The sequence below is a fragment of the Bubalus kerabau genome, chromosome 14, assembly GCF_029407905.1.
Source record: "Bubalus kerabau isolate K-KA32 ecotype Philippines breed swamp buffalo chromosome 14, PCC_UOA_SB_1v2, whole genome shotgun sequence".
In the NCBI taxonomy this organism is placed as follows: domain Eukaryota; kingdom Metazoa; phylum Chordata; class Mammalia; order Artiodactyla; family Bovidae; genus Bubalus; species Bubalus kerabau.
Window position 1 is genome coordinate 68,062,370 of NC_073637.1, and position 12,631 is coordinate 68,075,000.

General features: G+C 41.4%; 1 long non-coding RNA gene across 1 annotated transcript in view; it reads right to left on the reverse strand.

Annotated features, from left to right (window-relative positions):
• The window catches only part of LOC129627033 (uncharacterized), a 42,931-nt gene that overhangs the window by 21,347 nt on the left and 8,953 nt on the right, over positions 1 to 12,631 (reverse strand). The window contains exon 2 of the long non-coding RNA XR_008702398.1: positions 4,329 to 4,454. This is a non-coding gene — a long non-coding RNA (uncharacterized LOC129627033). The remainder of the gene's footprint in view (positions 1 to 4,328; positions 4,455 to 12,631) is intronic.

The window sequence follows — 12,631 nt, forward strand, 5'->3', positions numbered from 1 at the left end:
AAGATGATTTGTACAAAAACATTTTTTTTACCCTTCATTAGGATATATTTTGGAGTTCTTGTGCCTTAAAAGCTATACATTATATATATATATATATATATATATATAATGTATAACATTTTAGTTAGATGCTAACATTTTAGTTTACATATATATATATGTAAAATAATTGGAATATATATATATGTAAACTAAAATGTTAGCATCTTCTCTCCCTTACCAAAGTCTGTCTTTGATAATGAGTAGAGAAACATTAATCAGTACAGTGGAAGAAAGAAGACCTCAAGTCAATTACCTGGGTTCAAGTTCCAGCTCTATACTTTTCATTGCCCTGGGCAAGAAGAAGCATTCAACCAATCTGTTTCAATTTCCTGATCTATAATAATGCAGCAGCTGTGAAAATCAAATATTCTAGTACATGTGAAATATTAAGTGAAGTTCCTGGGATATGACTTCAAAAATAAACTTAACTCTTTTCAGTTTAAACAGTTTGTTTTTAAAAGAATAAAGAAAAAGGCCCTGGTCTCCATTGATAAACAAGTTTATTGTAACTTCTAAAGTGTATTAGTGTCTTCTAGAACCCATCAAGGATCTAACCTGCTCACAGATAGTGATTTAAGTATTTCCTTTCTTCCTAGAGCAAAGTCAGTAGTTAGGTTAAGCTATACTATCCCCCACTTAAAGAATTATCCTTTCTATTTTAAGGATATTATTAAGGCCAACATCTATGGCTCCATTTGTGAAGAACCATCAGGAAACTTTCAAATTTATTCTATAGTTTTATTTCAGTAAAGTTTTGGCATTCTGGTCCTTAAAAGTATGAATCATGTAATTGATTGGGTTTCCCAATTTACTTTGATCCTAGGAAGTTTGAAATCAAATTTAGAGCTAATAATTTTATAGGATTCTATGATCTACATGTTTACATTTCCCTGATCTTATATTTGGAGAAGGCAATGGCACCCCACTCCAGTACTCTTGCCTGGAAAATCCCATGGACGGAGGAGCCTGGAGGGCTGCAGTCCATGGGGTCGCTGAGGGTCGGACATGACTGAGTGACTTCACTTTCCCTTTTCACTTTCATGCATTGGAGAGGGAAATGGCAACCCACTCCAGTGTTCTTGCCTAGAGAATCCCAGGGACAGGTGAGCCTGGTAGGCTGCCATCTCTGGGGTCGCACAGAGTCGGACACAACTGAAGCGACTAAGCAGCAGCAGCAGCAGATCTTATATTTATAAAAATAGAAAGTTTTTTTTTTTTTTTTAAAGGAAAAGGAGTTACCTGGAGGTATGAGTCTTTCCAGTATACCGAGAAAAATCTGGTTCCCTATGTGCTATTTTTATATCTTCTCATAGGGTTCCTGTGGGTGTCAAATATGGTCACAGTGTGTCAAGGGGATTTGCTGGTTAGGCCCTGGGCCTGGAAACCTGCTGGAATCTTTCAGAGTATCACCACATGGGGAGAAAGAAATCTGTAGGGTATGAGGTCCCCTGGTCTGGAGATAACCACTGTCTTTCCTCTTAGGGAACAAGCCAGGAGAGGATAACACATGCCCGCAGTCCTCATACCTCCTGCCCTCGGCAGCCTGCTCAAATCACATTTACACCAAAATTGATTTAGGCTAACCAGGCAAAAAAACCATGCTGTCCAAACCCGGGGCCAGTCAGCAGATCAGAATCCCTTAAAATCTTATCTATCTCTCAAGTGTTTTCCCATTTGTATTGTTCTATCCATAAGCCACTTTATAGTCTCAGTGAAGAGAAAAGAGCAAATGGAAATAGGTTGTTTTTTTTAAAACACGATAGATACGACAGTTGTAGCCAAAATTACAAAATAGTGTCATACCCTACATTTCCACGGTAGAAAAACAAGTATTCCATTTTATGAGAAAGCACTAAAAATTAGAATTCTAAAATGCTTCTAGCAGAAAATTCAGTGCCTGCCTGTATTTAAACCAAGCAACTAGTTGTCTTTAAATTTTTACAGAATTTTCCAAGGTGAACTGTAATTAGTTGAGTGGAAGCTAAATAACACCTGGCACTAAAGCTTTCAGCTTTTAAAATATTCTCTTTCTAATGTCCCAGTGAATACAGAGCTCGCTGGATGGGGGCAGTTCTGCACTGTGCAGTTTTTCAGACTTCCCATTTATTCCATGACAGCTTTCTTTCCTATTTAAAAAGAAAATATTCTTAGCAAAAATATTCAAATGAGAAGACATAATAGCACTTGGAACCAAAAAGTCTTCAATATTAAAAACAAGATACACTGAGCAATCTGAAATGTTGAACTGTTTCATTATTAATGAATCAATGTGCAAATTCATGAGTTCATTCTCTGTTGACCTTTCATAAAGTTTATAGAAGTTTATTCTAAAAGCATACCAGCTAATGACCATAAATCAGTTTCCACACTTAGAATGTGGCCTTTGGAAATTATGCCTGATATTAATGGACTAATGAACGTAGGCCTTAACAAGTTTCAGCAAGGCTTTTCGGTTGTGAGGGTTTATTATTTGCTCTAACAAGTGAGTAGTGATTTGGAATATGATTCAGAATTTGAATGTGGTGGGCAGTCACAGAAGTCCAACAATGCTTTTAAAGTCCATAAGGCAAAATAATTTCACATAAATCTAATGAGTTGCTAGTTTATGGGGTTTTTGACTTTTTATTTTGTACTGGGGTATATAGCTGATTAACAATGTTGTGATAGTTTCAGGTGAGCAGCACAGGGACTCAGCCGTACTTATACACGGGTCCTTCTCTCCCAAACTCCCCTCCCATCCTTGCTGCTACATGACACGGAGCAGAGTTCCCTGTGCTATACAGTAGGTCCTTGTTGGTTTCGCATTTTAAATATAGCAGTGTGTGCATGTCCATCCCAAACTCCGTAGCTATCCCTTCCCCCCATTTTCCCCTGGCAACCGTAAGTTCTTTCTCTAAGTCTGTGAATCTTTCTGTTTTGTAAGTCAGCTCATTTGTATCATTTATTTTTAGATTCCATATGTGAGGGATGTCATATACTTGTGAAATGACTTCTGACGTCTTACAAGTTCCCCTGACCTTTACCCAAAGCAGTGGTAATAAGTATCTACAAGGTATACAGAGATAGTCTATAGTAACCATTTCTAACTTGGCTGAAAGGAATCAAAAACTTCTGACAGAAAAGACCTATCCCTACTCTGTCCAATTTGAAGCAAATTCGTTTCTTTAGTTCTTGAGGTTGTTATAAAAAAGACATGAAAGCTTATCTCGTCTGCAGATAGGAACTCCTCAAAGGTAAGCATCTTTGATGTTCTGCCACCGACTTGATGCATGACCTTGAGTGAGTTATTTAACCTCCCTTTAAGTCTCATCTTCTTTGTCAAACAGGGGAGGCAGCCTCAGAGGCTTGTGAAAATGAATGTGAAACACACATGAAGCTCTTAGCACACTGCCCCACACCCAGGGAGCACCGGCAACTTTGCACTTTCTTTAACTCATCGACAAACATCTATTGAACCAGCTTCCATGCTAGGTTTGGAAACACAGGTGACCTGACTCCTGCCTGAGAACTGGTGCTTGTCGCCTGGCACAGGGCAGACATACATGGGTGTGGTGAGGAATATAAAGACGAAGCCCTGTGGAGCAGGACAGGGGAGGTTTCACTGAAGGGGTACTTGAACTAGGCCTTGAGGCTTGGGAAGGCAGGAGAGAGAAAAGGGACTGTGGGGCAGGCAGAGCACATAGAAAGGCAGAGATGAGAAAGGATGTTTGGTTTACTTGCGAAGTCTAAAGTTTCATGACACAGGGAAGGTGTTCAGTGAAAATGCATTTGGGACCACTTGTCCTGCTTGCTCTCTCCTGCCATTTAGAAGGTCATCTCTTTTGGTTTGGGTTTTGTTTTCCCCAATCACTGAATGTTATTTAGATAAACTAATTGAAAGTAATATTTGGCGTCTTTGCTGGTGCCCCTGTCTCCCAGTCACACTCAGCTATACTCATTTCCATTATTTGATAGTATCTAGAAGAAATAATGTGTGCAGAGCCTTGCTAAGGTTGGGTATTGGATCAAAGGGGCCAGAGAAAGTGGGTAGAGAATTAGCAACCGCATCTAAAGAAGTATGCTTAAACTCAATTCCTCAAATCAACTCACTAGCATTTGCGGGACTGAAACATTTATCTTCTTTTTGTCAGTGATGGTCTTCTCAAGACCTTTGTCATTTTCCACCTTTATTTAGGGCAATTTATAAAGTAGCATACATCAAAAACAAGTGAGAAAAGGAAAAGCAAAAACAAGAGAAGCAATCTGGAGCCATGAACCATATTATTGATAATAGAAAAATTGCTTACTGTGAATTTGGTCCAAAGCTTCCTGGAAGCCACAGTGAAGAAAGAAACCAGAAGCAGTTTACATTATCCAGCTACGCTGTCCGAAATGGTAGCCTCGTGAAATGTGGATAGCCACACTGAGATGAACTGTAAGTATAAAATACACAATGTATTACAGAGACTTAGTACAAAATAAAATGTTGACTATCCCGTTAATTTTTATTATTTCATGTTGAAATAATATTTTGGATTTGTTGGGTTAAAATATCTTAAGTTAATTTCACCTATTTCTCAGCACTTTTTAAAGAACCAGCTAAAATTTTGTAATTATATAAAAAAATTTTAATTACATATGTGGCTCATATTTGTGATTCACATTATGAATTTATTGGACAGTGCTGGTCTGTAAGATAAAAGCTTTCATCAACTGATGAATGGATAGAATGTGGGGTATCCATACCAGGAAATATGGTTAGCCATAAAAAGGAATGAAATAATGGGCACAGGAGGGTTGGGAGGGGTGACAAAAATGTTCCCAAATTGATTGGGGTGATGATTGCATAACTCTGTGACTATTAATAACCAATAAACTTTAAGCTTTTTAAAATGAATATATTTAGTTATGTTAAAATCATAAAATAATTTTTTTTTTAATTTTAGGGGAGAAAAAGACAAAAGCAAACTCTGTTGCTCAGAAGAAACCCCATCATTCTTAGTACCTAGATAAGAAGTGTCTCCCTAAGGGGACCACTGGAAAGCACACGGTGCATATTCAATTTAATATCAATATTCATGATAATATCAATATTCTCAGAGTTAACACTGCGGTGGTGTGCGCTGTTTTCAGTATTTGTCAAAGGCATCACACACCCTCAACTCAATAACTCCTACATGCTGCTGCTGCTGCTAAGTCGCTTCAGTCGTGTCCGACTCTGTGCGATCCCACCAAGCTCCCCTGTCCCTGGGATTCTTCAGGCAAGAACACTGGAGTGGGTTGCCATTTCCTTCTCCAATGCATGAAAGTGAAAAGTGAAAGCTAAGTCACTCAGTCGTGTCTGACCCTCAGCGACCCCATGGACTGCAGCCTTCCAGGCTCCTCCGTCCATGGGATTCTCCAGGCAAGAGTACTAGAGTGGGGTGCTATTGCCTTCTCTGAACCTACATGCTAATGGCTCCCAAATCCCTGCCTTCAGCCCAGACTTGTCATAAACGCCACAGCCAGGTATTCTCAATGCCACACATGTGCCTCCAATTCAGCGTGACCGAACACTGCTGCCCCTGTATTTTCAGCCCAGTGGGTGCTACGTCTACCATTCAATCACCAGTGCTGGGGGTCCTTGAATCCCCACTGTCTTTCACCCTGCACCACCCAGACAATTCCAGCTTCCAGATGTTGCTCAAGTCTGTGTCCTCACCTCCACTCGCTCTCTCTGCTGCTGCCCCTGGGTCTTCCATCATCTCCTGCCCAGACAATTGCAGTGGCCCCTTAACTGGTCTCGGCTCCAAGTTCATTCCCCTCAGCCCACCCTCCCTCACATCTGCTGGCATGGTCAATCCAGAAGGCAATGGACTTCCATCACCTGCAGGATAAAGCCCATTAAAGCAAATAAGTCCTCTGACACCGGAGCCCTGCCTTCGTTTCTTTCCAGTTCTGAATACTCCTTCAAGTGACCTATGGCTCCTGCCTACCCCTCCTGAGACTGAAGTGATCAACTGCCCATGCTGTCAGCTCTGCTCAGGTATACATAACCCGCTTTGTGTGCCCAGATGCAGACTGGGATCACTGCACTTTCCAGATTGTATTACAGTGGCCATTCATTCTTCTGTATCTCCCACCAGCTAAGCTGTCTGAGAGCCAGGACTGTGCCCATGTTTTCGTCTCTCTGTGGCATCAGCACAAGCCGCAGCATAGTAACACTAAATAAACACTTGTTGAATAAAGGATAAAGAAATGTGAAAGGTGAAAGAAATGTGATTTAAATTTGGATCTAAGCAAGTGGCTAAGAAATTAGAGAAGCCCAATTTTTAGGTGCTAAATGTCCTTGCTCATCTCCATGAGGACATGGGGTATGTCTATTCAGTTCATCACAGTGTCTCTGATGTCATTCAGTATTTTCTGGATGGGTGGATGGGAAGATAAGCAAATGTATGAACAAAGATACAGGCAGAGAAATGACCTGAAAACAAACCAGTTTCATGAAAATAGTCCCAACATCCTCAAATTTACATCTGTGTCATCTCCCAAACCATAGTTGGTACTTAGTACTCAATACTTGGGAACCTGGGGAAGCATTGGTTCTGCCCTTGAGCAAATACTTATCCAACTGAATATGAGAATTTGGGTGACAAATACCCCTGAATTCCCTGCACACAGCTGTACTACAGGCCTGAAAGAATACACTCCAGTTTCTAAAGGGGGAAACATAAGCTTTTTTATTGGCTTGCATAATGAAAATCTCTGGAGTCCTGGATGCTCTGTTTCATACAAAACAGACTGATGCATCACATTTGCTTCACAAAAAAAAAATATGAAAAAGAGAACAGAGTCTTTTCGTTCTTTCTTTTTTTGGTCCCTATAATTCTGTTGTCAATGGTGCAGAAATTTGCATGGAAAGCGATGGATGTCTCTGCTTTTCAGAAGAATCTCAGGGCTTCCTGGATCATTAGGAACCAATTACAGTACTAAAAAGTGCTTTATAAAGTAAAGCATTCAGTTGATGTGATGAGAAAATAAAAATGTACTTGTAAGCAATAAAGCTAGAGCAATACTATATATTTTGCTACCAGTTCTATTTTTATTGTATAAATTTGCTATGTGTGTGATTAACACACACAAGGAAGCATTGATGACGGACCTGCCATCACCACCACACAAAGACAGTGAAGAATATACTATCTGCAATGCTCCTAAAATGCAAAACTGTGGCATGAGCTTAATGGTATGGAATTCCCAGTCAGTTTAACAACACCTTCAAGTATAGGAGCCAGACATTCTGCTTCATCCTTATTCCCACTCTTTCACCCAAACCCTGATGAAAAAGGGGAGGGCCTCACTTAAAGCACCCTTCTTGGTGGTTTGATCTGTTATTTCTGGGAACCTCATCAGTGCTACCACTCACTCAGCAAACATTCAGGGAAACTGGGTTCTAGACCCTCACGTGCCAGAGACATGCAGATGACTGAAGCGCAGTTCACGCTAGTTGACTGAAGCAACTATACCTGTAATCTCAGCACTGAAATGAAAGCGAACAGAGGAATGGATTAGGGGCTTAAGGAGCTTGGGGAACTGGTGAGCAGGAGGTTTCTGTGCTAGTTCAGGGGAAGGGGCTGAAGTTTCACAGGGGTCTGACAATGGAGAGGAGAGGGCAAATCCAAGAGCTATTTGGGAGATTGAACAAGCAGGGGTGATAGACTAAATCGATGCTGGAGGTAAAAAAGAATGTGGGGGTCAAAAAGAGCACTGATAACCCCAGGTTGCACCACCCCAAAACACTGATAGAGTTCACTAAGTCAGAAATGGATTTGAAAAGTAGGATAATGAGATCAGATTTGCACATGATGAATTCTCAAAATCTATGAGATATCCAAGAGGAGGCATCCTGGAGTCAGTTGGAAGCACGACCCTGGGGCTGGATGAGAGAGGTAGGCCTGGAGATGAAGACATCTGCTGTCAGGTAGAGGAATGGACTGAAAGGACTCCAAAGACTGTGCCGAGGGAGCAGGCAAAGGGGGAGGACCAAGGATAACACCCTGGGGCAGGCAAGGCAGGACAAAGGGCAGGCAGATTTAATAGTAGGCAAATTGAAGAAAGCAGGGAAAACCACTAGACCATTCAGGTATGACCTAAATCAAATCCCTTATGATTATACAGTGGAAGTGAGAAATAGATTTAAGGGCCTGATGAACTATGGAATGAGGTTCGTGACATTGTACAGGAGACAGGGATCAAGACCAGCCCCATGGAAAAGAAATGCAAAAAAGCAAAATGGCTGTCTGGGGAGGCCTTACAAATAGCTGTGAAAAGAAGAGAAGCAAAAAGCAAAGGAGAAAAGGAAAGATATAAGCATCTGAATGCAGAGTTTCAAAGAATAGCAAGAAGAGATAAGAAAGCCTTCCTTGGTGATCAATGCAAAGAAATAGAGGAAAACAACAGAATGGGCAAGACTAGAGATCTCTTCAAGAAAATTAGAGATACCAAGGGACCATTTCATGCAAAGATGGGCTTGATAAAGGACAGAAATGGTATGGACCTAACAGAAGCAGAAGATATTAAGAAGAGGTGGTAAGAATACACAGAAGAACTACACAAAAAAAGATCTTCACGACCCAGATGATCACGAAGGTGTGATCACTGACCTAGAGCCAGACATCCTGGAATGTGAAGTCAAGTGGGCCTTAGAAAGCATCACTATGAACAAAGCTAGTGGAGGTGATGGAATTCCATTGAGCTATTTCAAATCCTGAAAGATGATGCTGTGAAAGTGCTGCACTCAATATGCCAGCAAATTTGGAAAACTCAGCAGTGGCCACAGGACTGGAAAAGGTCAGTTTTCATTCCAATCCCAAAGAAAGGCAATGCCAAAGAATGCTCAAACTATGGCACAACTGCACTCATCTCACATGCTAGTAAAGCAATGCTCAAAATTCTCCAAGCCAGGCTTCAGCAATATGTGAACCGTGAACTTCCTGATGTTCAAGATGGTATTAGAAAAGGCAGAGGAACCAGAGATCAAATTGCCAACATCCGCTGGATCATGGAAAAAGCAAGAGAGTTCCAGAAAAACATCTATTTCTGCTTTATTGACTATGCCAAAGCCTTTGACTGTGTGGATCACAATAAACTGTGGAAAATTCTGAAAGAGATGGGAATACCAGACCACCTGATCTGCCTCTTGAGAAATCTGTATGCAGGTCAGGAAGCAACAGTTAGAACTGGACATGGAACAACAGACTGGTTCCAAATAGGAAAAGGAGTACGTCAAGGCTGTATATTGTCACCCTGCTTATTTAACTTCTATGCAGAGTACATCATGAAAAATGCTGGACTGGAAGAAACACAAACTGGAATCAAGATTGCCAGGAGGACTATCAATAACCTCAGATATGCAGACGACACCACCCTTATGGCAGAAAGTGAAGAGGAACTCAAAAGCCTCTTGATGAAAGTGAAAGTGGAGAGTGAAAAAGTTGGCTTAAAGCTCAACATTCAGAAAATGAAGATCATGGCATCCAGTCCCATCACTTCATGGGAAATAGATGGGGAAACAGTGGAAACAGTGTCAGACTTTATTTTGGCGGGCTCCAAAATCACTACAGATGGTGACTGCAGCCATGAAATTAAAAGACACTTACTCCTTGGAAGGAAAGTTATGACCAACCTAGATAGCATATTCAAAAGCAGAGACATTACTTTGCCAACAAAGTCTAGTCAAGGCTATGGTTTTTCCAGTGGTCATGTATGGATGTGAGAGTTGGACTGTGGAGAAGGCTGAGCACCGAAGAATTGATGCTTTTGAATTGTGGTGTTGGAGAAGATCTTGAGAGTCCCTTGGACTGCAAGGAGATCCAACCAGTCCATTCTGAAGGAGATCAGCCCTGGGATTTCTTTGGAAGGAATGATGCTGAAGCTGAAACTCCAGTACTTTGGCCACCTCATGCGAAGAGTTGACTCATTGGAAAAGACTCTGATGCTGGGAGGGATTGGGGGCAGGAGGAGAAGAGGACGACAGAGGATGAGATGGCTGGATGGCATCACTGACTCAATGGACGTGAATCTGAGTGAACTCCGGGAGTTGGTGATGGACAGGGAGACCTGGCGTGCTGCAATTCATGGGGTTGCAAAGAATCAGACACGACTGAGCGACTGAACTGAACTGAACTGAAGGAGGGATGAGGGACACTGGACATCTAGAGAAAATAAACTTCAAGGAGGAGATTCCCTGTCACTTGTTTTGGCACATTTCTTAGATGGTTAAGAAATGTGTGGTGAACAAGTTAAATACTGTGTCTCTATCAGACTTTAGAGCAAGCCTTTATGTTTGTGTTCATTTAAACTACCATGGTCATGACTATTGTCTTTGGAGCCAGATGGAATTTGGGGCTAGAACCCAGCTCTGCACTTTCCAGTTGGGTGGCCTTGGACCAGGTACTCAGTCCCCAGATGAAGATTATAACTCACCTCACTAATTGATCAATAGTAGGAGCTGACTAGGTAAACTCAGGTACAAGCACATAGGGGGATGCTGAGAGCAGGTACCAGAAAAGATATTGATTTTTATGAACTGATAGAAAAAATTATCTCAGTGATACTGAGGCATTTCCAGAATGGAGCAATTTAGAAAACCCCTCTTTGATTCTCCAGGTACAGAGATCTGTATTTAAATTAGTGGAAAGTTAAAGAAGGTATGTACCAATGTAATAACAGCAGTTACTCAAGGGTGGGGATTGAAGTTGGAGGATTATGCATGTTTGAGTTCTCCTTATATGGCTTGATTTTTTTTAATGTATTCAACTATTCCATGTATAATTATAAATTAATTCATTTAAAAAATAAGTTCAAAACCCTATCTATCATTTAGTGTTGCAGTGAAGACTAAAATGAGACAATGACTATAAATCGCATTGCCTATCACAAAAGAATGCTCTTATTACACTGTTCCTTATCACTGTACACGCTGCACTGTCTTTGAAATAACCCTTCGACACACTTTTTTTTTTTTGGAGGTTTGAGAATAGATGGTGGAGTAGAAGGACTTGAGCTCACCCTCTCTCACAAAAACACCAAAGTCACAATTAGCTGCTGAATGGCCATCTACCAAAAAGATTCAAACCTACCAGAAGGGATGCTCTACATCCAAAGACAGAGAAGAAGCAGCAACAAGGTGGCAGGAGGGGTGCATTCACAATACACTCAAATCTCATACTCACCAGGTGAGTGACCCACACTGGAAAATAATTGTATCACAGAGGCTCTCCCATAGGAGTGAGGGTTCAGAGCCCCAGGTAAACCCCCCCCCCCAGTCTGTGGTTCTGGCATTGGGAAGAGAAGCCCCCAGAGCCTTTGGCTTTGAAAGTCAGTGGGGCTTGATCACAGGAACTCCACAGGGTTGAGAGACACAGAAACCCCACTCTTGGAGGGCATACACACAAGCTCTCGTGTGTACCAGGACCCAGGGAAAAAGCAGTGATTTCACAGGAGCCTCAGTCAGACCTATCCAGTGGTCTGGGAGGATCTCCTGGGGAGACAGGGGGCAGCAGTGGCCCGCTGTGGGGACAAGGACACTGATAGAGGAAATAACAGGGCTTACTCACTGGTATAAGTTCTCCTCAAAACTGCCATTTGTCACCAAGACCTGGGCCCACCCAACAGCCTGTCAGTTCCAATAGTGAGATGTCTCAGGCTAAACGATGAACTGGATAGGAACACAGCCGTACACATCACAGACAGATTGATTAAAGTCTTTCTGAGTCCACAGCTGCCTCTAAACTGATCCCTTCACACAGCTTTGCTTACCAGAGGACAAGACCTAGCTCCACCCACAGTGGGTAGGCACCGATCCCTTCCACCAGGAAACCTGCACAAACCTCTTAGACCAGCCACACTCACCAGAGGGCAGACATCAGAAGCAGGAGGAAATATAATCTTGCAGCCTACAGAACAGAGATCTCAAACACAGAAGGCTAGACAAAATGAGATGGCAGAGGAGTGTATTCTGGAAGAAGGAATGAGATAAAATTCCAGAAAAACAGCTAAGTGAAGTGAAGATAGGCAACCTATCCCAAAAGAATTCAGAATAATGATTAAAAAAAAAAAAAGATCCAAGATCTTGGAAAAGAATGGGGTGGGGGAATAGAACAAGAAAATACAAGAAATGTTTAACAAAGAACTAAAAGATATAAAGAACTAGCAAACAGAGTTGAGCAATATAATATCTGAAATGAAAAATACATGAGAAAGAATCAATAGCAGAATAAATGAGGCAGAAAAATGGATAAGTGGGAAGACAGAGAGGTGGAAATAACTGCCACAGAACAGTAAAGAAAAAAGGATGAAAAGAAATGAGGACAGTCTCAGAGACCTATGGGACAACATCAAATGTACCAATATTCGCATGATAGGGGTCCCAAAGAAGACAGAAAGAAAGGGCCCGAGAAAATACTTGAAGATATAATAACTGAGAACTTCCCTAACATGAGAAAGGGAACAGTCACCCAATTCAGGAAGCAAAGAGAGACTCATACAAGATAACCCCAAGGTAGAACATGCCAAGACATTTGGCAAAATTGAAGGACAAAGAGAAAATATTAAAAGCAACAAGGGAAAA